The sequence below is a fragment of the Odocoileus virginianus genome, chromosome 6, assembly GCF_023699985.2.
Source record: "Odocoileus virginianus isolate 20LAN1187 ecotype Illinois chromosome 6, Ovbor_1.2, whole genome shotgun sequence".
In the NCBI taxonomy this organism is placed as follows: domain Eukaryota; kingdom Metazoa; phylum Chordata; class Mammalia; order Artiodactyla; family Cervidae; genus Odocoileus; species Odocoileus virginianus.
In genome coordinates this window covers 6,385,164-6,410,063 of record NC_069679.1, presented here as the reverse complement: position 1 = coordinate 6,410,063, position 24,900 = coordinate 6,385,164, and the positions used below count along the sequence as shown (strand labels likewise).

At 48.5% G+C, this 24,900-nt stretch overlaps 1 protein-coding gene across 18 annotated transcripts in view; it reads left to right on the top strand.

Annotated features, from left to right (window-relative positions):
- MEGF11 (multiple EGF like domains 11) overlaps positions 1 to 24,900 on the top strand; it is a 384,547-nt gene that overhangs the window by 206,117 nt on the left and 153,530 nt on the right. The window lies entirely within an intron of this gene.

The window sequence follows — 24,900 nt, the reverse complement described above, 5'->3', positions numbered from 1 at the left end:
ACAGGAAGTTACAGCCCACGGGCCAAGTCTGTTCCATGGGGCCTGCGCTTATAAATAAATTTTAATTAGAACACAGCCACGCCCATCTGCTTCTGGGTATGTGTGACTGCTTTCTCATTATAATAGCAGAGTTGAGTAGCTGTAACAGGGATTGTCTTGCCCACAAGGCAAAAAATATTTACAATCTGACCCTTTATAGAAAATCTTTGCTGACTCTTATGTTAGAACATTTGAATTTTTGGCCCCAATGTTTTTGCCCCAAAGTAATAAATGCCTTAAAGACAGGATGATCAAACCTTTTTACCACCTCGGAGAATATGGTAATAACAATAATAATAGTAGCAACAGTAAGGCTGGGCTAAATGCTGACCCTGTTGAATTTAAGAGCACAGGTTCTGGAAGCAGTCTGGCTCATATGCTAACTTCACCATTGTCCCATTTGTGGGACCTTGGCTAAGTTAAATGATGCTTCTGTGCCTTGTTTTTCTCTTTTGTAAAATGATGGCTACTCTGGGGAGTTGTTGTGTGAGGTGACTAAGGTATTATATGTAAGTAAGGTGTTACATGTGCCTCAACAAAGTGAAAGTCGCTCAGTCATGTCCAACTCTTTTCGACCCCATGCACTATACAGTCCATGGCATTCTCCAAGCCAGAAGACTGGAGTGGGTAGCCGTTCCCTTCTCCAGGGAATCTTCCCAACCCAGGGACTGAACCCAGGTCTCCCACATTGCAGGTGGATTCTTTACCAGCTGAGCCTCAACAAGTTCAGTTCAGTCGCTCAGTCATGTCCGACTCTCTGCGACCCCATGAACTGCAGGATGCCAGGCCTCCCTGTCCATCACCAACTCCCAGAGTTTACTCAAACTCATGTCCATTGAGATGGTGATGCCATCCAATCATCTGATCCTCTGTCATCCCCTTCCCCTCCTGCCTTTGATCTTTCCCAGCATCAGGGTCTTTTCCAGTGACTCAGTTCTTCGCATGAGGTGGCCAAAGTATTGGAGCTTCAACTTCAGCATCAGTTCTTCCAATGAATATTCAGGACTGATTTCCTTTACGATTGTCTGCTTTAATCTCCTTGCTGTCCAAGGGTCTCTCAAGAGTCTTCTCCAACACCACAGTTCAAAAGCATCAATTCTTTGGCACGCAGCTTTCTTTAGAGTCCAACTCTCACATCCATACATGACTACTAGAAAAACCATAGCTTTAACTAGACAGACCTTTGCTGGCAAAGTGATTGTTTCATAAATACTGGTCTGCTCATGTAACCCTCATGGCAAACCTCCTATTGTTGCCAGGTACAGGACCCTGCTATCCAAACCTGCCTATGCAAATTCAGAAGCAGAAAAGAGTGATATAAATTTCTGAATTAAATACTCAGTCTGGGGACTTCCCCAGTCCAGTGGTTAAGACGTCACCTTCCAAAGCAGACAGTGTGGGTTCAATCCCTGTCAGGAGTTAAGATCCTACATGCCTTGCAGCCAAAAAGTCAAAACATAAAAATATTATAACAAATTCGATAAAGACTTTAAAAATGGTCTACATTAAAAGAAACCTTTAATAACAAAAAATAAACACTCGGGCTGGCAGCTTCCTCTCTGAACTTAATTAGACTTGGATAGTGAAGGACACTGTACTTGGGATCTTTAACTTGGTGTCATTATCATTCCCATTTTACAGATGCAGAAACTGATGTCGAGACAGGGTAAGGGGGCATGAAAAGCAGGACTGGATCCAGGCTGTCTGACCCTGGAGCACCCAGTAAGCACCTGCCACTTCCTGGTGACTCCTGGCCAACTGAGTCCCTGCTCATTGCAGATGCCCATGCTTGGCGGTGAATTCCTTAGTGCGGGACATCGTAAGCACAGGCTGACCAGAGGTGGCTCTACTCTAGTCACCAGGGCAGGGGACTTGGTACAACTGGTTACCCAGTCCCACTCACAACCAGCATCCCCTTAGAGAAGGACTGAAGAACAGCCCAGCAGCGTCTGGTCTCCTCTGATTTGGAGCCCGTGAGCACTGCCTGATGGGAGGAGTCCTGACAGTGAGACTTTGAACACAAAGGCAGAGTGGAAGGAGCACTGGGCTTAGGCTTATGATGCCTTGATTTGAATCCCAGCCCTGCCACTAACTTGATGTGTGACTTCTGGCAGTCATTTTCCCTCTCTGGGCATCAATGTCCTCGTTTATCAAATGAAGACATTATATTTCATCTGATCAGTGGTTCTTAACAGGGAAGGTAGTTTGCCTCTTGGGACATTTTACAATGTCTGGAGACATTTTTGGTTGGAACACTTGGTGGGGAGGGTGTTACTAGTATCTAGTGGATAGAAGCCAGGATGCTACTTAGACATTCTGCAGTGTACAGGGCAGCCCCCACCAACAAAATTATCATGGCCCAAATGTTGATAGCTTCCCTCTCAAGAAATCCTGCAGTCTACAAGTGTCCATTCAGCTCTAAAGTTCCACCCTTCATTTGTTCATCAAAGATGTATTTATCAGCTAGGTGCCTTTTGTGTATGAAGCAGTAAACAGTTCAGAGTACCTGCTCTCTGGGGGCTCACAATTTATAAGGAAATTGGTAATAAGAGTTCATATTGGTTAAGTGCTAAGTACATACCAAGTTCTTTACATAAATTGACATCTTTGGGCCACAAAAAGTATTATTCCCATTTTACAGATGGAGAAACTGAGGCTCAAAAAATAAAGCAGCTTCCCTAAGTTCACACAGCTAGTAAACAGCGATATCAGCATTTTTATTCCAGAGTGCATGTTCCTAACTGCACAGACCTTCAACTGCTCCAGAACAGTGAAAAGGAGGACAGGTCCCCATCTGCCACTGGAAGAAAGGCAGCTTGAATGCTGAGGCCCTGTGGTCTCTTTATCATGCAAACCATTTAGCAAACTGGAAAAGGGCCTCATGACTATAAACAAGCCAGTAATGACCTGACAGGCAAAGGGGCTGGAGAAGTGTTAGGACCACAGAGACATTAATCTGCTTCCAGCCACTGCTGCTAGAAAGACATTTGTTAGAGTGGTTATGGGAACCATAAAAGGCTATTTGACAGCAGCCCTCCCTACAGTGGGAACCTCAGTCACTGGGAAAAGGGCCTCTTGGGGCTCAGGTGTTACAGGCTCTGTTGGCCAGAGGGAAATCCTTCCATCTGCCACAGATAGGATGCTGTGGAGATGACAGGGAAGACTGTGAGGTTGCCCCAGGAGAGCTGGATTCTGGTCCTTTTTAATGACTCTCAAACAACTGCAAGGCCTACAAGTCCTATAGTTGCTCTGGGCCTCAGTTTCTTCATCTGTAAAATGGAAACATTGATGTTTATCTCACAGGGCTATTCTGAGGCTCTAAGGACGCAACAGATGTGGCACCAGATGTGAATGTACTTTACAGAGGTGTTAAGCATCACTATTGCTGGTGGCGTTTGTAGGAGTAACAGCAGCTACAGGAATGCTATGCGGGGATGTGTCTCTGAGATTTAATCAAACCTTAGACCTGGGTGAATCTTTATAGATCCATCTGGTTCAGCTTCCCCACTGAGGAAGTAATAGCTTTCATTCTTCACACACTTAGTTTGTGGCAAACACTGCTCTAAGCACTTTGTATTAACCTGTTTAATCCTTACATCGAACCTGTGAGTCAGCAGTGAAAAGTGAGGGGGGGATCTTGGTATTTGCCAAATGAAAAAGATGGGAAAATCGATAGAGGGAAAAAATGGGGATACTCTCCCCATTGCACAGATGAAGATGCTGAATCTCAGACAGGTACCAAGGTTGCCTAGCTGGTGGCAGGCAGTTTGGCTCCACCTGGGAGCACTGCTCCACCCTCATCCCTGGGTGAGAACCGGGGCCAATTGCAGGGTAGCAGATGGATACATACATCTCATCTCCTTCCTGGGGACCTCACTGCCTCCTGGTTGCTGGGTCACAGGGCATCTCATGACTTCAGCTCCCCTGCAGGGAAATGGCAGCAAGATGGCTTGGATTAATGGGGTTTGACTTTTCTTAGGAAGTGGGATGACTCTGAGCCTCTACTCAGTGGGATGGGCTGACTGGGAGTGATGCCTTGAGGAGACATCCCTACCTCATAGGAGCCTGGCAGGGAGATGGAAGGACCTCACCTCCTGGGAGCCTAGAGGTCTGAGCAGTTTCTGTCATTGGAGTTTGGTGTGAGGACAGTGCAAAAGGCTTGTCTCAGACTGGGTCCCATGGGGGTTGGGGGTGTCCACTTGGGAGTAGGCTGGAAAGCATGGTGGAGTGGGGCCCCTCCCCAAAGAAATACAGGGCTGAGACCAGGGAGGGCATTGCAGTGCTCAGTTACAATGCAGTCAGCTGGGTTTTGCACAACAATCCAGGTTTTGCTGATGTTTGTTTTTTTAAAATTATTATTGAAGTAGACGCATAAAATTTTAAATTGCTGTGGATTCCTTCTGGGCCTCCAACAATACTATGCAAACATTATTTTGGATGATTCCCAGTATCTATGTGGGAAAGATTGAAGGCAGGAGGAGAAGGGGATGACAGAGGAAGACATGGTTGGATGGCATCACTGACTCACTGGACATGAGTTTGAGCAAGCTCCGGGAGATGGTGAAGGACAGGGAAGCCTGGCGTGCTGCAGTCCATGGGGTCACAAAGAGTTGGGCACGACTGAGCGACTGAACGACTATCTATGTGGGTGATGAGGAAGCCTGGAGAGGGGAGGGAGGGTCACTGTCTAGGGAGATAGTTCTGCAGGCTCTAGTGTCAGTGTGGGGACTCTAAGAACCATGTTCTCCTGACCCTGAATCCGCTACTCTCAAGGAACTGTCTTCACTACACCTCTCATGACCTTGTAACTGAGCTGTCAGAAACCCCACTTTGCAGCCTCCCTTTGTTAGACAATCTCTTCCTAGGATTTGGGAAGCTCTCAGGCAGAGGTCAAATCTCACAGAGCCCTTCTCTTCAAGTTTTCTGGCCTCTTGAATCCCTGTCCAGAAGTGTCTGAAATGAGAGATGGGCAAAGTGGCTTTTTCCAATCCTATTAACTTGGGGTGTCTCTTTACAAAATGCAGGGGCCAACTGGTCACCCCAGCTCCAAGGCATGTTTCCTGAGCCCTGGGCCCTAGCCCCTCTGCAGCAGGACACCTGGGTGGAAGTTTCCCTTGTCCCTTAGAAGATGAGGGGAAGCCCAACAGCCCCCCACCTCATTGTGCCCTCGTCAAGTACCCCCAGCAGTGAAAAGTCAGGAGGAGATCTTGGTGTTTGCCAAGTGGAAAAGATGGGAAAATCGATAGAGGGGGAAAAAAAAATCTCATTTTCAAGCTTCTAAGCAGGGATTGCAATCAATAATGCAAAGAGCAGCAGGAGGCCATTAAGCCACACTTGGCAGTGTCCTCCTGCTAGGGTGATGTTTGCTGAGAAGCAAACTTCAAGGGCGCCTCAGCACCCACCCCTATCCTCCCCAGCTCATTGCCTCTTGGGGAGCTGGTGTGAGGGGGTGGAGGGGGGATGCCACTTAGAAGTAAGCTAATCAATCCCCCGACCCCTCTGTAGACCCCAGTACCAGGCCATCATATCCAGATGTGCAGAGTCAAGGGCAGCCAACATGCCCCAGGGAGTGGGGGGCATCCAGGTTGACTGGGGGTGAGAGGTTGAGTCAAGAGAGGGCACATGCCATTTTGCCCTTTGCTTTTTGTTTCAGTCTTGGAGATAAACTCAACTTTCTTTTTTTCAACCATCACAGAATAGAATAGACTGGTAGCTTACATTCTATAATTTCCTAGCTTATTTGGCATACAGCAAATTTTCCATTTCTTTTATTGGAGTATAATTGCTTTACAATTAGCATTGGTTTTTGCTGTACAAGGAAGTGAATCAGTTGTGTGTGTGTATATATATCTCCTCCCTCTTAGACCTCCTTTCAATCTTCCCCCATCGCACCCCTCTAGGTAATCACAGAGCACTCAGTTCCTTGCGCTACGCAGAGCTTCCCACTAGCTATTTCACACAAGGTAGTATATATGTCAATCCTAAACGCCAGTGTTCACTGCAGCACTATTTACAATAGCCAGGACCTGGAAGCAACCTGAATGTCCATCAAAGTTTCATTTTTAGATTCCATTTCTGACTACTGCTCCAAAGTAGTGCCATGGCGGGGTGTCAGGGCGTGCTCTGACGGTGGGCACATCATGGCCACGTTCCCTTCTCTTGCCTCTGTCCGATGTGTTGGTGCTTTCAAAACCTGCGGGATCCTTATGGACGTGCAGCCCAGCCAATGAGGGCTTGTGGATGAGCATGGTAGGCGGGGCTGGAGTATGGGGGGGAGGGGCAGGAAGGGGTCTTAGAAGGAGAAGTGCTTAGACGCTTGGTAGTGGCTTTGGGACCCCGTGGACTGTAGCCTGCCAGGCCCCTCCAAAAACTTCCAGGTTTGTGTGGGAGGCTCAGACTCCGACTCACAGAGCTCCCAGTCTGATGGGGGAGTCTAGACCCTGCTATAAAAGACAATGGAATAATAGCACTTAAAATAATTATTCAATATGTCATCTTACAAACCCATACCCCTCCTAAGACATTGTCCTAATTCAGCCTTGTCCTGGAATGCTGTTACACTATGTATTGCTTGGGGAAAGTGGGTTATTGGTGGGGTTTGGAGTTGTTTTAGACAGTGTTTTATTTTCTTGCAATAGTATTCCATCAAAGCACTAGTTGCCTGGTATGGTGGTAGGTTTAAATAGGGCCTTTGGAGTCAGATGGATTGGGTTCAGATCCCAACTATGGAGTTGTTTCTGTGCAACCTTGGGTCTGTTACTTGACTTTTCTGAGCTTGTTTCCTCATTAGGAAAAAAAAAAAAAAAATGAAGACAGTCACACCAATCACATGCTTCATTTAAGAAATAAATGCTCCCAGCACAGTGTCTTAAGTAGCGGGTTCGTAAGACATACTTGTTTAATTCTCTTTATGTCTTTCCTCTGTGGACTTTAATCTGACTAATGCAAATTTAATGGGGAACTTTGAAGTGTGGAGAGCTTTCAGGATAAGGAATACTGTAAATTTGGGGGCCAATCAAGAAAGGCTCCCCAAAGAAAGTTCAGGCTCTCCCCAAGCCCATTCTGGGATCCTTCTAACCTAAGCAGAAATGTCAGAATGAGGAACTGTGGCCCAGGGCACAGGCCTTGCACACAGTAGGTGCTTATGCAATACACGGGATTGCAGCCTGGTTTGGGGCTGGGGCTGTGACCTGTAGCTTCTGCTGCCTAGGGACAAGGACCAGGCTTTGTCATTTTCCCGGCCTTTGCAGACATCCCATGGGCCCACCATCCAGGGCCTGTTGGTGGGAAAAGATCACTGTGTTCACCATGACAAGTGCAGCCGCCCCCACCTGGTCCCTGTGTCCATTCACTTTCCCACACAGCCTCTTTTCCACCCAGCAGCCAGCATGCACTCTAAAACATGGATGAGACAAGGTCCCTCTTCTGCTCAAAACCTCTAGGAGGACTCCCATTAGCTAAGATTCTGTGCTCCCAATGCAGTGGGCCCAGGTTCAGTCCCTGATCAGGAAACTCGATCTCACATGCCACAACTAAGAGTTCACATGCAGCAACTCAGATCCAGCACAGCCAAATAAATACTTAAACAAACAAACCGAAAGAAAAAAAAAAAAACTCTAGGAGCTACTTGGAAATGATATTTAAAGCTCCAAACATTTAAAACTCCAGGAGTCCTGGAGTGTTTCCAAATATAAGTATCAATTTATCTAGGTACAAAACCATTAGTTTGAAATTATATAACTTGCTAGTATTTGAATAAAGGTGAAATTTTGAGAGTAGTAAATATATACCTTTTTACCACCCTAGCTATGGTTCGGGGACATTTAATTTCTCTGAACACATATCTGTCCTGGTTGTTTTTGTAGATTGTATTTTAAAAATTCACCTCTGAAATATACTTTTTCATTATTCAAAGGGGTATTTTAACAAAAATGTCTATCACACCAAAAACATAAATCAAAGCCTCCATATCACTCACTCTGTGATGTCATTCAGTCTCGTCTTCTACAATTGTTCCCTCGTACAACTGCCATCTGACTTCTGTGAGATTGCTCTCCTGCCTCAGGGCCTTTGTGCTATCTATGCCTTCAGCCTGGAACTTCCTCCCCCCAGTATCTGCATAGCTCACACTCAGCTTATTTTGTTTCCTATTGCTTTGTAACACGTTACCACAAATTTAGTGGCATAAGTATAATTTCTTTAGGTCAGGAATTCAGACATGGCTTAGGTGGATCCTCTACTCAAGGTCTCATGAGGCTACAGCCAAAGTTGCAGTGGGCTGCAGTTTCATCAGAGGCTCAACTGGGGAAGACCTGCTTCCCAGCTCCCTCCAGCTCTTGCAGAATTCAGCTCTTTTAGTCATCAGGCTGAGGCCCATTCACCTGCTGTCAATTAGGAGCTGCTAACGTCTAGAGGCTGCCCACAGGTCCTTGCTATGTGTCCTTCTGGTTTTAAATATTTTTGCTATAAGAATCTTTGCTGCAAGCAGTTTCAGCATACAGCTAATTGGATGTAAGACAATTTTTCCATGAAAAATAAGATTTCAAAAAATAGAATAGAAGACATTTAAAAGGACATAATGAAACATGAAACTTACTTGAAAATTTTAAAGATTTTGTGAAAAATGAAAGTACAAATAATATTTAAATACATTTAAAGTGAGTAGATTCATGGTTATAGTTGTATTTGGGTATATCTCAGAGAAAGTGACAATACTTTCTCAAAGTTAGTCATTTAAGGACTCAGGATCTAAGGTGGGATGTAAGTGCTTTATGATAAAGAATACCTGCTATAAGTCAAACCAAACTGTCAGCCAGTTATTTTACCCTTTATGGCAAAACTGCCTTAGAGCCAATTAGTTGTGCAATGAAACTGCTTGTGTCAGAGATGCTTATGGTGACAGTACTGCACATCGCTTGCCATGGGTCTCCTCTCTAGGCCGCCTCACAGCATGGCAACTGACTTCTGCCAGCAAGGGAGGAAAATCTTCCTAGTGCATATAGCAAAAGGGAGCCTTCTACATAACCTAACACATTACACATGTCATAACGGAGTGCTAGCTAATCACCTGGGTCATGTTCTGTTAGTTAGAAGCAAGTCACAGGCCCAGCCTACACTCAAGATTGGAGGGGATTTTCCAGGGCAAGAACAGGGGGTCTTCACACTCACCTTCTTCAAGTCTTTTCTCAAATATCACATTCTCAGAGAGGTCGTCTATATAATTGTGGTTGTGAAATTACAACCCTCCTGTCCCCAGCATTGCTGATCCCTTCTCTCCTGATCTAATTTTCAAATAGCACTTACCGTCTTTTACCATGATGTGTAATCTACACATGTGTTATATTCATTTTCTGTCTCCTCCTACTAGAAAGGAAGCTTCATGAGGGCAGGGACTTGGCTCTGTCTGGCTCACTGATGAGTCCTTGGTGCTTGCAGCTACAGCAGCGCCTGGCACGTAGCAGATGCTCAATTACTATCACTGGATAAATGAGTTAGGTCTTATTTCGCCTGCTAAAAGCCCTCCAGTGGCTCCCCATGGTCCTTAGAAAAAAACCCAAACTCTTAGCCTTCCTGACAAGACCTGGTGCACCCTGGCGCTGGGCTGCCTCTCACTCCCTCCACCCATCCCACCCGCACCCCTCCAGGCTGTGTATCTGTCTTGCTGGCCTCCTGCTGTCTCACAAGCCCGGCCAGTCTTTTTCTGCTGTGGGGCCTTTGCACTTGCTAGGTTCTCTGCCTGGAAGGAGCTTTCTCCAATCTTTGCAGAGTTGGCTCCTCTTGATCCCTCATGGGTCAGATGTTCTCTTCCCAGAGAGGCCTCTCTGACCACCAGACCAAAAGGAGGCTCCAGAATCCCTGCTCCCTGCACCGGGGCCCCACTCTCCACCCTGACCAGCTTACATGACTGCCGTCTGTCTGTCCGTCCTGTGGACTGTAAGCCCACCGTGGGGCCTTCACCAGTGTATCCATCCCCAGTGTCTGGAGCAGAGCCCTATACTCGAGAAATATAGAAATGAACCAATGAATGAGTCTGAGGCTGAAATGTAGGTGGTAAAGCCTTCCCAGCCTGGGGTGGGAGGGGTGGGTATGCTAGGGGAAGGGGACAGTGTGGCAGGAAATCAGCCCTGGCCTGCATGCCTGGGGATGGCCTTGGTGACTGCCTTCTCCCCCCACCACCTCAGTCTTCTCTGCGGCCAGAATAGAGCATTCTGGGCTCCCCATCTTCTGCCACTCTGGCCTTGGAAGGGCAGTGTCTCTGCTTCCTCCAGTCCCCAGTCCAGGCCTTGCCTCCCCCAGGCGTCTGGGAGCCAGTACCTGGGCCCTGGGCACCAGCGGGGCTGCGCTGTGCTTAGCCACTCGGTTGTGTCTGACTCTGCGACCCCATGGACTGTAGCCCACCAGGCTCCTCTGTCCACGGGGATTCTCCAGGCAAGAATCCTGGAGTGGGTTGCCATGCCCTCCTCCAGCAAATCTTCCCAACCCAGGGATAGAACCCGGCCTCCTGCATTGCAGGCAGATGCTTTACCATCTGAGCCACGAGGGAAGCCCAGGAATACTGGAGTCTGTAGCCTATCCCTTCTCCAGGGGATCTTCCTGACCCACGAATTGAACCAGGGTCTCCTGCCATTGCAGGCAGATTCTTTACCAGCTGAACTACCAGGGAAGCCTGGCCACCAGTGGTAGGCTTGCCTGAGCCAGATGCAAGCCAGCTGCCAGATACCAAAGGTTATGGCCCCAGGGTTTCTCTCTCCATCCCCCGGGGCTGCTGTCTCTGTGTATTTGTCATAATTCCTAGGTCTTGGGCCACGTTCAACTCAATGCTGTAAGTCTCTTCACTGCTCACTCACACCAGGCGCCTGGGACACAAAGGTACACAAGCGTGGGCTCACAGCCTGGAGGTAAGGACAGACATGCTCATGCAAGAGGGGGACACCTGAGAGCAGCAGGTGCTTGGGGCATGGGGATGGGTCTGCGAGGGAAGAGACTGTGGTCGACTTGGGGGCCTTGAGAGCCATGAAAACGGGTTTGGGGCGAGAGTGTTACTTCTTTTCTTGACCTCCTGCTCTCCTCCCATCTCTGTTTCATGGGTGGCCTTTGCCCTGTGTTTGTCTCTCTGTCCTCTTTCTCCCTAACTTCTGTCCCATCCCTGTCCCCCTACTCTGTCCTCATCCCAATCCTTCTGATCTCTTGTCCTTCAGTCCCTTCCCTTATCTCACTGACATCATATCTTTTAGCATTTTTATTTATTTATTTGTCTTCGCTGAATCTTAATTTCAGCCCATGAAATCATTTTTAGTCGCAGCACTCAAGATCTTTAGTTGCAGCATGAGAACTCTTAGTCGCAACATGTGGGATCTAGTTCCCTGAGCGGAGATTGAACCCAGCACTCCTGCATTGAGAGCTCAGAATCTTTGCCACTGGGCCACCAGGGAAATCCTCTGTTATCTTCTCTTATCTCACCACCCCCAGTTCCTAGCTCCCTGTTCCACTCTCCCCTGTCCCATCTCATTTCCCTTGCCTCTCATCTTTTCATCCCCATCCTGCGTCTCTCTGCCCTCCAAGCTATTTGTCCATCTCTTGCCCCCCCCGCCCCATCTCTCTGCCCCCTGCCTCTGTGCCAGTTTCCAGAATTCAAATACATGCCAACACCCCATCTGCCTCTTCCGGGTTCCCACTCAGATCCTTGCCTGCCCTTCCCTGCTGCCAAACATCCCAAGAACCTGAGCAGAGAGGCGTGGCTGGTTTTTGAACAAGAGTACAAATCTGCCTTAGTCTCCAGCTTGTTTGTTTTACTATAATTAGGTAAATAAATCAGCACATTAGCTTCATGCTTGAGAGCCCAACTTCTAGAAGAAGTGGCTCTATCTTACATACACAGTGGACACAGAAATCCCTGGGGGTCTGGGACATATCCCCGGCCTCTCTCAAAGGCTAGCAGGTCAGTCGATCCTCTCCTGATCCTGACAAATGGGGATCCCTGGATCTCTGTTTCTCCCCATCCTCAACTCCTGAGCCTGCACAGCCCATGTTTCTCTGACTTTAAGAGCCTGGGGCTGGGGCAAGTGGTTTGCTAGTCCTGTGGGGCTCTCTGGGACAGGGCAGGCAGGAGGGCCAGGGGCTCCACTAAGTTAGAAGCAAGTGGGTCATGAGGACGGCAGGTATCCCTTATTAAGCCACACTCCTGCTTTTCCAGTCTCCCCATCTGGACTGGAGCCCAACGTGGCAGCCGATGAGCCCAGGACCATTAAAACCCAATTAGCAGAAAGAGGACCTGCTGAGCAGTGGGCTCTCCTCCTCTGCAGGAATGCCAGAGGCTGAGAGGGGACCGCAGGGTTCTAATGAGGCTGGCAGGATGAGCCAGAGAAAGTGGTGCCCAGGAGCAGTAAGACTCGGGGTAGAGTTGGGGAGGACTTCCATGTGGTGAGGATGGCGGGGATGGGTACAACACTAGCCTGGGCTACCCTGGAGGTGCCACCAGGCTTCTGAGTGAGCCAAGGGGCTTAGACAGATGGTTTCTAAGTGGGGCAGGTCCAGAGAAGGCTCCCTGGAGGCAACGAGTGGTGATGTTGGAAATAGTGTGATGGAGGGGTACTGACCTACCCACCTCCAGGCCCCAGGCTTTAATTGCTGAATGGATGGGAGTCCTACAGGCGGAGGTCCAGTGAAGGGGCTGAGACGGCTGGGGCAGCCAGGAGACGGACTTGAGGGCTCACGTAAATGGCTCTTTACTGACCAGCATGGAAACACTTCGGGATGTTAGTAACTGAAGCAGGGATACCGACGTGTCCCAGCTGAGTAAGACCGTTGCGTGCGTGTGTGCTCAGTTATGTCTGGCACTTTGCGACCCCATGGACTGCAGCCCTAGGCTCCTCTGTCCGTGGGATTTTCCATGGACTGGAAAAACTGGAGTGGGCTGCCATTTCCTTCTCCAGGGAATCGTCTGGACCCAGGGATCAATCTGGCATCTCTGATGTCTCCTGCATTGGCAGGCAGATTCTTTACCACTAGCGCCACCTGGGAAGCCCTAGTTGACCATTGCATGGAATTGATAAGGTGGCACCTTCTCTTTCTTGAAAGGGGGGTGGGGGTTGCACTGGAATGGGGCCACCCTCCTTCCACCTCCACCTGGAAGGAGGAGACAGCATGTAATGACTTCTTGATGTCTGCCTTCTGCAGAGAGGGGATATGGCTGGGGGCATGCAGAGGCAATTTTCATCCCTTCCTTGGGACCTCTGGAGCTGCGAAAGGGCTTGGGGATTTGGAGGGACTTGTCCCAGCCCTGCAAACCATGCCTCAAATCTGTGCCTGCCTCACCACACTGGGGGGCCTCCAGAGCCCAGTGCAATGCAGAACCTCTTCCCCTCGAAGGATGTTTCCAGCAGATCTCGAAACTGCTTCCTCAGCTCCTGGCTTGTCTTACCTAAGTAGGCCTTTTGGATTTATTAGCTCTGGAGGTGGAAAGAAAACAGCTTCTCGAAGAAGTGTCTTTAGTGCCACATTTCAAACTTCCAGGCTTGATTGAAACGGTAGTTAAAACAGTTTAAGGCTCTTAGGTAAAGTTGCACTTACCTCCCGGCCTCTGTTCTGCTATCAGCCATTTATGGCAGTGGCCCTGCTTTGCTGCCAAGAGGCCGTGTTTCCTGGAGAGCTGTCAGCCTCCAAGGATGTGGCCCCAGCTTCCATCTGTGAGCCCGTCTCATCGAAGCCACCATGAAGAAAAGTCACAGAATAATAGTGCATTTTAATTAAGCCTCATTGTGCACCCTCTTGTGGAAATGCTCATGTTAAAGAATTCTTTTTACTTTGCAGGAAGCTGGAATATTTGTTCCCCATGTCATTTTTATATTCCTTTTGCATGGCAATTAATATTTAACGCCTGGGAAATAAAGCTGCCACCTGATACCGTCTTTATGGCCTGGTATTAAAATAACTGGTCCTGATAAACTATTGTAATAAAGCAGGGAGAAGACCCTCTGGCTGGAAAGGGGTTTCGTTCATGTATTAATTCTACTCAAGGAGCTGGGTCCTAACTAGTCTTTTTCTCCTAGTTCATTCCATTTTTCATGATGACATGTCAATGAGCCTAAACATAATTATAATAACTGGGGAGAGAGAATATGGTGTATTTAAGAGATGGGGGACTCAGTCTGTCTCTCATCCCTCCCATAAAGGTATTTCCAATTAGCGTGATCGCTCTGTAATTATGGTGCCCATAACTTGGCCTTCATCGGCTTTCATCACCCCCAGCCAGAGCATGTCCTTGATGTAATAGAGAAGGTGAAAGCGGCCCATTTGTAGTCACTGGTGGAAGCCCAGCTGTACCTGATATCAACGGTATTTAACTGGGAGACCTAATCTGAGTTTACAAGTGATTACAAGCTGTCCTGTGGGACTCTGCTTACCGATGAATTCTCAAATAAGTTGCAAAACAGTGACGAATTAACTTGTTATACTGTCAAAATCAATTACTGCGGAAGACGGCTTAACTTCCCGGCCCGTTCTCAGGGCCCTTGAGCCAGCACCACTCCCCTCAGCCCTGCCAGAGCGGGTCAGGACAGTGTGGCCCACCCCAGCCTCTCTCACCACCGACTTCTTCTCCCCACCCTCACTTGGCTTCACTCAGAGTCTCCAGTTTGAATTTGGGGAGCTGAATTCCCAAGAGCAGGGAGTGGAGAGAGGGAGAGGAACGTCTCCTGACATACCATCTCTGCCTTGAAATGATGTTCTCTGCAGTGAAGGCTGGGCGAGATTGATTCTAGCTGGCGCTTTAAGGAAGATAAACATCTGAAGGCCCCAAGATCTTTACTCCGCAGCATTGAATGGAAGGTGCAATTTATAAATGTTCCCTTAATATTTCTGAACCAGATTGGCCAGTAATTTATAGACTGCAATATTGAGGACTGAATTAATTTTTCCAGTGAGAAAAGTCTGCATGCAGCTTTTGGCGAGAGTCGTTCCCTGCATCTCCGGGCAGGATCAGAGAATGACAGGGTGCAAAGGGACTTGGATGAGAATGAATTCTACCCTCTCCCTGGCACAAGTAGGGAAACGGAGGCCCAGGGTCACGTTTTGAGTCCCTAGCAGAAGCAGTTCTGGAGCCCTGGTCTCTAGATGTGTTCTTCATTTCGTGCCCTGAATAAGTGAGTGATGTCTGTATCGTTGGTAACTGGAGCCTCATAACCCTGAGGGGTCCTGCTTACTTCTCTGGCTTTTATTTATTTTCTTCCCAGCAGATAGCAGTTTCTTTATGTGAATTAGGAGCTATAGGCCTACATCTCAAGATTGGGGCAGGCTAAGGATCTTGTCTGCATGGCCGTCCACCGGGGTATGTGAGGTTCCAATAGGAAGGGAACTTGTATTTATTGAGTTGAGCACCTAGTATGTGTCAGGGCCAGGGTTGGGCACCAGATCTACATTATCTTGTTCATAATCTGCACAACAACCCTGAGTAGAGTGGGTATTTTGACCTCCCATTTTACAGATGGGGAAGATGAGTCTCAGAAAGTTAAGTCCTGTTCCCTCTTGCCACCCCTCCCAACTTCATCCCCTTCTCAGCTCTTCCTGCTTCTCCCCAGGCCTAGAACAGCAAAAAATGAAATGGGTCAGAGACTTCCCAGCAATTGAGAGTTCAGTGGGGCACGAACTGAACCAGAGCTGCTCACATGAATCATCTGGGGATCTTAATAAAACACAAGTCCTAATTCCTTTAGAAAGGTGGTAACGATAACCCTATATGCAAAACAGAAAAAGAGACTCAGATGTATAGAACAGACTTGTGGACTCTGGGAGAAGGCGAGGGTGGGATGTTTCAGGAGAACAGCATTGAAACATGTATATTATCTAGGGTGAAACGGATAACCAGCTCAGGTTGGGTACATGAGACAAGTGCTCGGGCCTGGTGCACTGGGAAGACCCAGAGGGATCGGGTGGAGAGGGAGGTGGGAGGGGGGACTGGGATGGGGAATACATGTAAATCCATGGCTAATTCATATCAATGTATAACAAAAACTACTGTAATGATGTAAAGTAATTAGCCTCCAACTAATAAAAATTAAAAAAAAAAAAGAAACAAACAAAAAAAAAAAACACAAGTCCTAATTCAATAACTGGGAAGCTGGCAGGGAATCTGGGCCTGAAACCCTGCATTTCGAGCAAACTCATATGTGATGCCAACGCTGCTGGTCTGGGACCACATACTGGTTAGGAAGGGCCCGGATCACCATTCTTTCCAGAAGTCTCTGACCCAGTGTCATGAAATCACATGCTCTTGTAGCGATACAGCCTTCTGGTTATAAAGTCCATCTTTCTCTGAAAATTTGGGGATTCCTTCTTTTTTTATAAAAATTTTTACACGTATGAAGAGGGGGTTGTGTGTTTGTTTGTTTTGGCTGCACCGGGTCTTGATTGTGGCATGCAGGATCTTTACTTGCAGCATGTGAACTCTTAGTTGCGGCATGTGGGATCTAGTTCTAGGGATCAAGCCTGGGCTCCCTACATTGGGATTGTACAGTCTTAGCCACTAGACCACCACAGTAGTCCCTAGGGATTCCTTTAAAAAAAAATCATGAACCATCTCTAGGAAAGAGATAGAAACCCCTTCTCAGAGACCCCCAAATCAGATGGATGCTGTTCTGTATTTAAGACCTAGGCAGTAAGGCCACATAAGGCTCCTCACCACTGTGATTTAATAACTAGCAAATGAACAGCAAATCGGTCCCCTCCATTTACCTGATCTTTGAATCACAGAGCTTGCTTTGGGGGCAAGATATTTACTATGAAAACTGAGTTGAGACAGGAATGTTACCAAACATTATAAATAGCACTGGGTTTATTTTCCAAATGCTCCATACTCTGAAATGAGAAGGATATTCACAGAGCATCAGAATCTAAGAGGTTGGTTGCCTCTTTCCCCTCTTCTCACCGCAGCACAGATACACACTGCCGAATAATGCATCCTTATGCAATTAGGTTGTGGATCACGTCTGAATATCTCCTTGTACATGACATTTACGGAGAAAAACACTTGCAAATTAAATGTTTGATTAACATTACATCTTTTTCTGTTGAAAATGAGTGAGCATAATTGAAAGCTGCATTACTAAAGAATATGAACTTTATAGGGGCTTTATTCTGGACCTGAGACTCTCAATAGTTTTATTGTATCCTTAGAGCCAATGGCCCAGAGTATTTATACACCATGTTTCGTGAAATAATCTGAAGGTTCAGAAGTTGGCACCCCATCAGAGGACAATTAGCAGAGTTTGAGCGTGATCTTGTCTAGAGGCCTTGGGTAATATATGTTGGATTTTATGGTGTGTTTTATCAAGAGTGAGTGGGTAAAATGTACTTTCTGGAGTGGGAGGGATGGTTTTCCAGTCCCAGATTCTATGTTTATATCCACTATTTATCCAGATTCTATATCTACACCAGCAACATCTCCTTCTTTCATTGTCTGCCTCTCTTATAATCACTAGATTTAGACACATTTTCTGAACTAGTCCCTACTTCCCGCTTATATTAATAGCTATTCTCTTCTCTCTGTTCTTTTCCTTCCTTTCTTCTGTCTTCCCCTACCACCTCCCATAAACCTAGCCAGGCCTTACGTTTGAGGCCTGCATCAAATCTCTTCAGGCAATTCCCTATCAGGGGTACCCTTCAATGACCGTGCAGGGAGAATCCCTGATTGCATTATTTGGACTTTCTTATACTGAGGCTTTTAAAAGAACACACCTGTGTGTTCATTTGTTCACACCCTCACCATTACCTAGGTCGCTTATTCTGCTCAGGCCAATGGAGAACATCTCCCTCCAGAGGGCCCCAAGGTGACTCTCAGAGATGGAGCTGAAGTTTGTCAAGTGAAGAGGCTGGAGTGGGGGAGGGGAGGAAATTCTGGGCAGTGGGAGCAGCACATGCAGCGGCCTGGAGTCGGAGAAGGGCACAGTATAGCTGGAAAATGTTCGAAAGTCTGTGCAGACTGGGCAGAGGTGGGGTGGAAGTAAGGAGCTGGAGATGGAGGGGGCCTTGCGAAGAAGCCCACAGAGAATTTTAAGCCAGAAGATGTCCTGATCAGCTTTGCATGTTCAGGATCCATCGGTGACTGGAGTGCAGGATGGATCATGGTCCATGAGCTACTGCATTAGTCCATCAGGCAGGCACATGGGAAACAGGGCCAGGACAGGGGACATTGCCAGGAAGCTTGCCAAGAACTAAGAGCTGGGAGCTGAGGACCCGAGGGGAACAGGGACCCTGGTGAGCAGGGGAAAACTGGTGAGGGAAAGGTGAAGGCTTTATGTGGAAGGGCAGAGATGCCAGGGTGGCTGAGTCCTGGCCTCCTTTCCTGAATCAGTGTCAGGTTTCCAGGGCTCCCAGAAGCTCTGGGCTCATACATCCATCAGTAGAAACCTGCACCCTGAGGGTGGTGGATAAAATGCCACCAAATGCAGGATGATCACTGACTACCAGCAATGTGCAAAGGAGGTTAGAAACGCCACTGCTGAGCTGAGGATCTAAATAACAGGGATCATGATAACACTAACGCTATTCTCCATGTATACTATACTTTTAAATTTATCTGACTCACTCGGCTTTGTTGGTGGGGGAGAGTCGGGGTGGTTGTTTTAACACCATGGGAAACCTAAGGCAGGTTGACTTGACTAAAGTCACAATGAATGAAGGGTGCAATATTTAACCCCCCAAGTTTCCCCTAAGCTTCCCAGGTGGCACAGTGGAGAAGAATCTCCCTGCCAATGCAGGAGACACAGGAGGTGTGGCTTTGATTCCTGGATCGGGAAGATCCCTTGGAGTAGGAAGTGGTGACCCACTCCAGTTTTCTTACCTGAAAAATCCCATGGACAGAGGAGCCTGGCGGGCTTCGGTCCGTGGGGTCACAAAGAATTGGCCACAACTGAGCACAGTCTCACACACAGCACACATCTTCCCCTAGGCTAGTGTTTTTAACGTGCAAAGATATTAGGACTCCTTTGAGCATTTGTTTTATCTGACTCTATGCTGAGTGCACTGTGGGAAAACATAAAGGATATGAAAAATCTTTACCCTAAGGAAACTCATCTTCTTAATGAAAAGACAAGGTCAACTCAAGGAAGGTAGTGAACAATTGTAAGAGAAAGTATGCATTTATCACCCATTCAATTCATCTATCCACCCATCATCCTTCTACTCATCTATCCCTCCACCCACCATTCATGTCCCCATCATTCCACCCACTCACCCACCTACGCATCCATTTATCCATCTATGCACTCACCCACATGTCCACCCATCAACCCACTCATCTACCTTCTACCTATGCATCTGTCCATTCATGTAGCATTCATTATACAAGTTATCAATTGGGTTGTCCAGATCCCAAGTGGGTTCTTCCAACTCTTGCTGGATATTAGAATCATGTTGTTCAGTTGCTCAGTCCTGTCCAACTCTGCGACCCCATGGACTGTAGCATGCCAGGCTTCCCTGTTCTTCACCATCTCCTGGAGTTTGCTCAAACTCATGTCCATTGAATCAGTGATGCCTGCATGCAGGCATTAAAAATTACCAATGCCCAGGCCTCACCCCAGAGATTCTGATTTATTCAGTCCAGATGAAGCTGAACTTTGGTTTTGTTTTTTTTAAAGTTCCCTAGGGATTCCAAGTATAGCTAAGATGAGGACCCTCTAAAGTGTTTTAGCAGTTCAAAGGTGGGTGGGCCAGTGAGGCCTGGGACACACAGTGAACTTCAGAGCTGGAAAGGTCCTAGAAGCCCTCTGCTACAGCCACCCATTTTAAAGATAAAGAAACTGAGGCCCCTTGAAGAGAGACCTGGTTCATGTGAAGTCAGGACTTGGCCCCTCACAAGTCCAGAGTACCTTCTCCTACCCCTGTGCTATCAGAGAGGGAATGTGTCAAGAAGGAGCATACTTTAAAAACTTTTTTATTTACTTATTTACTTTGGCTGCACTGGGTCTTCGTTGATGTGCACGGGCTTTCTCTAGTTGCTGCGAGTGGGAGCTCCTCTCGAGTTGTGCTGTGCGGGCTTTTCATTGTGATGGCTTCTCTTGTTGCGGATCGTAAGCTCCGGGCACACGGGCTGTGGTAACTGCAGAATGCGGCTCAGTAGCTGCGACTCGTGGGCTCCAGAGGATGGGCTTGGTGACTGGCACACACGCTTAGTTGCTCTGCGGCACGTCTGATCTTCCTAGACCAGGAGCTGAACCAATGTCCCCCACATTGGCAGTGAGGTTCTTAACCACTGGACCACCAGGGAAGTCCCGGGGAAGCATGATTTAAGCTGGGCTTTGAAGAGTGGGGAGGCTTCAGACAGAGGGAGAAAAACATTTCAGGTAGGAGTGATAGGTGCATGTGCAAGGGTGTGGACCAGGAATGAGGGTGCTGTGTTTGGACCTTTGTGTGCTTTTGAGGACTCTTCCAATGCACAAAACAAACCTCTTCCCAAACACCCAAGCACCCCTTCTGAGGGGCACCCCAACTTGGGCCCCACGCTTTCACCATACACCACGTGCGCTCAGTCGTGGCCAGCTCTTTGCCACCCCACAGACTGTAGCCCACCAGGCTCCTCTGTCCATGGCATTTTCCAGGCAAGAATACTGGAGTAGGCTGCTATTTCCTGCTCCAGAGGATCTTCCCAACCCAGGGACCGAACCTGCATCTCCTGCATGGGCAGCATCCCTTCTGAGGGGCACCCTGACTTGGGCCCCACACTTTCCCTTTGGGAAAAGTACCGAGGACCACTAGGCCGCACATCCTCTTGCTACCATAGTCCACCATGAAGTCTGCTGTTCTCGAGCAGGCCCTGTGCCCCAAACCCCTGGGCAGCACAGCCCCACCTAGAAAGCAAGGGGGAGCCGAGCCTGTTGTAGGCAGGAAGTTTAAACAATTACTTTGCTCTGATTAAGAAGGGTAATAATGGCTCTCTTTGAGGAGCAGCATTAATGCGAAAGTGGGGATGATGGATGCTCGCCCCTCCACCCCCACCCACATAAATCTCACCTGGGCGCCTCTGCTGCCTCCTTATGATGCATGTATGAGATAAATTCTCCAAATCTATTTTTGTGCCAGTGCCAGCAGCCTGCTGATGGAGTAAATAAGAATTATGGCTACCATAATGGCATCACTTATGAGGGGCGAAAAAAAAAAAGCAAACATGTCCACACAGTTCTTATAAATCTATTATAAATGTGGGCTCAAGTTTCCAAGGAAGTTCCAGCAGACTGCACAGCACCCTCGCTGTCCCTGGAGTCCCAGTGAGTGACTCAGCAGGCAGCTGCCCGCAATGACAAACGATCCCATCCCTGTAGCTTCCTCGCTCTGACTGAGTTCTAAGCCCTGGTCAGCCACAAGAGCAGAGCCACAGAGCCATGGCCTGGGAGCTCCAGTCCCTAGAGGCAGAGTGGCTGCCCCGATTACCTTCATTCAACCTTCATTCTTCAATAACCTTCACTCTGGGATGCAGCAACCCTGAGGAGGGCAGGCCAGACCCTCACTTGCTGGGCCAGGCATGAAGAACCCTTGGAGAAAGGGCTGGCTATGGAGAAGCCAACCCATGTTATAACTCTGCAGTTTTCCTCCTGGATGGAGCTGAACCCAGGCCCTTCTGTGGGATAAGGGGTCATGGACCTGGCAGGTCTAGGAGGGACCAGATCTGAGTCACCTCCGGAAAGTCCGGGGGTCCATGCCCAGAAGGAGACCTGCCTTCCTTCTTGCTTCCCACCCCAGCCCCTTTAGGGAGAAGGGGCTTCTTCAGGATGGGGGATGGAAGGCAACGAGACTCAGGACCTCCAGGGTCTGGCCCACTCCCCACCCTAGCCTCATCTCCCAGCCTCTCCTCCAGGTCCTCACTTTCTGCTGAGAAACTCAGAATCAAAGGGTGAACAATAATAATGAAACAATAATGCAATCTGCAGGGTGATCATGAGATGTGCATGCGATGATGCAGCTAAAAGTACTCAGTGAGTACAGGGAACATGGGATTTGCCATAGGTATTATCCCTTAGGGCTCATGCCTGTCTGGGAAAGATGCCTGAGTCCTGCTCCTTGGAACTGGAGCCCTCAGTGATTCCTTTGGGGAGAGTGCCCAGGAAATGCTGTGGGTGGGGCCAAGTATCTCAACTCAGGTGTCTTCTTGCCCAAAGATAAGCTTTAAGCCCCCAGGGGACAGCACCAGCCTCATTTTTTGTCTTTCAATTGCTAAGTCACGTCCAACTCTTTGCAGCCCTGTGGACTTCAGCATACCAGGCCTCCCTGCCCCTCACTATCTCCCAGAGTTTGCCCAAGTTCATGTCCATTGAGTTGGTGACGCCATCCAACCATCTCATCCTCTGCTGCCCGCTTCTTTTGCTGTCAGTCTTTCCCAGCATCAGGATCTTTTCCAGTGAGTCAGCTGTTCGCATCAGGTGGCCACAGGATTGGAGCTTCAGTATCAGTCCTTCCAATTAGTATTCAGGGTTAATTTCCTTTGGGATTGACTGGCTTGGTCTCCTTGCTGTCCAAGGGACTCTCGAGAGTCTTCTCCAGCACCACAATTTGAAAGCGTCAATTTTTTGGCACTCAGCCTTCTTTGTGGTCCAGCTCTCACATCCATACATGACCACTGGGAATCCCAGCTGAGCACAGTGGAGAACTTCTGGATGGTCATGACCTGAGGGAGTCTGTGGGCTCACTTTCTCTGAGGAGAAGTAATAACCTCTCACCTGGATTGCTGCCACAGACTCCTAGCAGTGCTCCACCCTGTCTCTCTGACCCCCTAAAATCTACTCTCCATCAGCTGCCAGAGTGGACCTTTTAAAGCACTAGCTGGCTCATGCCATCCTCCTGGCAGGAACGGCTGCCCAAGGAACTCAAAGAAAGACCCAAAGCCCTGCTGGAGGGCTCTGTGGCCCTTCATCATCCCTGCCTACCTCTCCCCTCCTTGCCGGCTCATCAGCTGCCCTGACCCCCCTTCATGTTCCAGGTCTCTCTTGGGAACCTCGGGACCTTTGCACTGGCTGTCCTTATTAGGTGGCTCACCCCTCATTATTTCAAGTCTTTGCTGACGTATCTCTGGGGAGGCTTTTCCTGACCACTGTGTTAAAAGTAAGCCCTCCACCGCAATACTCCTCTCCTCCTTCCCTGCTGTGGTGTTCTGCTAAGCACATCACACAATTGATATTCCACATGTTGCACTTATTTATTTGACCTCTCCTTTGTCTCCTCCACTAGCGTGTAGGCTCTCTGAGGATGGGGAGACCTGTCTCTTTTCTGCTGCATACTCATTGCCTAGAACAGTGCCCAGCACATAATAAGCCCCTGGTAAATGTTAGTGGCTTGAATGAGCGCATGGATGCATGGATCGATGAATTAAAGACCCAGAGAGGTCCCTGGCTAGGCTAGAGAAGCCAATCACCATCTAGGGGCAGGAGGCTGAACACAGTAATCCCTGGAAAGCACAGTCTACCCTGGGAAGAGGGTGGGTTCTTAGCCAGAGGCAGGCAGAAGAAACGACCTTGATCTTTCAGTTCCTTGGATGGTGAGAGGCTGAAGCCTCTGGCCCACCCAGGCCTGTGCCATCCTTTCTGCCTACTCCTCAAGAGCAGAGGGAAGGTGTAAGGATGCAAAAACAACTGCATCTGGGAACTACATGGGTAATAATCCCCACAGTCATGGCCAGCACTCACTTTCCCAGGAAGCCAGCAAACCTGTTAAAATGCAGCTCGACCTCCACCCTGTAAAGTATGCAAATAGCACAGGGCCAGGGAGCACATCCATGGGCCCTGAGTCCCCATTAAAAAAACATCACCTCCCGCACCACGGCACTTGGCTTGCAGATTCTAAATGTCAATAGTTCCCCCAGTGAAGGCAGGCAGAAGGTTGAAAGGTTAGCCATCACAGGAAGCTAATTGCCGTCGGTAAATTACAACTATGAACACACCCTCCCTTTTCCTTTGTCACCTCTTACCCCACCCTGACCCGTTCCCTGGCTCAGGGGTCCCAGCAACAACACAGTTCAAAACCCAGAGTGTGAACCTCTAATATTCTTTCTGTGATGAGGAAGACAATGGGGAATAAATTCTCATCTTCCTCAAAATAAATGGATCCCAGTCTGGTTTGCCACTAGTCCAGAAAATAACAGCCAGTCCAGAAGTCAACACTCACCAGTTCCAAAGGCAGAGATGACTCTGGCTTAGGCCTCTGGTTTTGTGGGGCTGAGACCCACAGAAGGCGGGGCATACTCTGTGGGTACCATGGCTGCCTCCCCCAGAAATGCCCACCCTGGGCCCTCAGCTCTCTCCTGTTACAAGAAAAGCCCTTGGAGTCTTTTCCGAGAGGAGAGCGAGCCTCGGTTTGCCTGTCTGTGAAATGGGGATGCTGAGAACCTGCTCCTCTCAGGGCTATTTTGATCAGGATGAGGCCTGTAGGGTACTTGGCATAGGTACTAGGAACATTCCTATAAGTGCCATGTGTGATTGCAGGTAGGATCTTGTCGGTTAGTCCTGTTGCCGCCTGAGACTTACAGAATCTCTTGTGGGGCAAGTTAGCCTGCTGTGGTCTTGCTTGCCCACCTGGGACCTTAGGACGGCCAGGCAGTCCCCTCCCTGTTTGCTGCCCAGCGCGTGACAGGCTGAACAGAAGGCTCAGTCCATCAGCCAACAGAGGCCAGGCACTGGGGATCAGTGGTCCAGTGGCAAATGGCCTCCGAGCATCGCTTCCTTTGCTCATCACAGTGAACTCTGATGCAGGTGGTATGGACGAGAAGAGACACCGAGGCTTAGAAGCAGACTTGCCCCCCCAACCCCCAGTCACAGGGCTGCCATGCCCACAGAGCCCTGGGCTGCAGACTCTCTCTCAGACTTGTCAGAATCCACACAGATG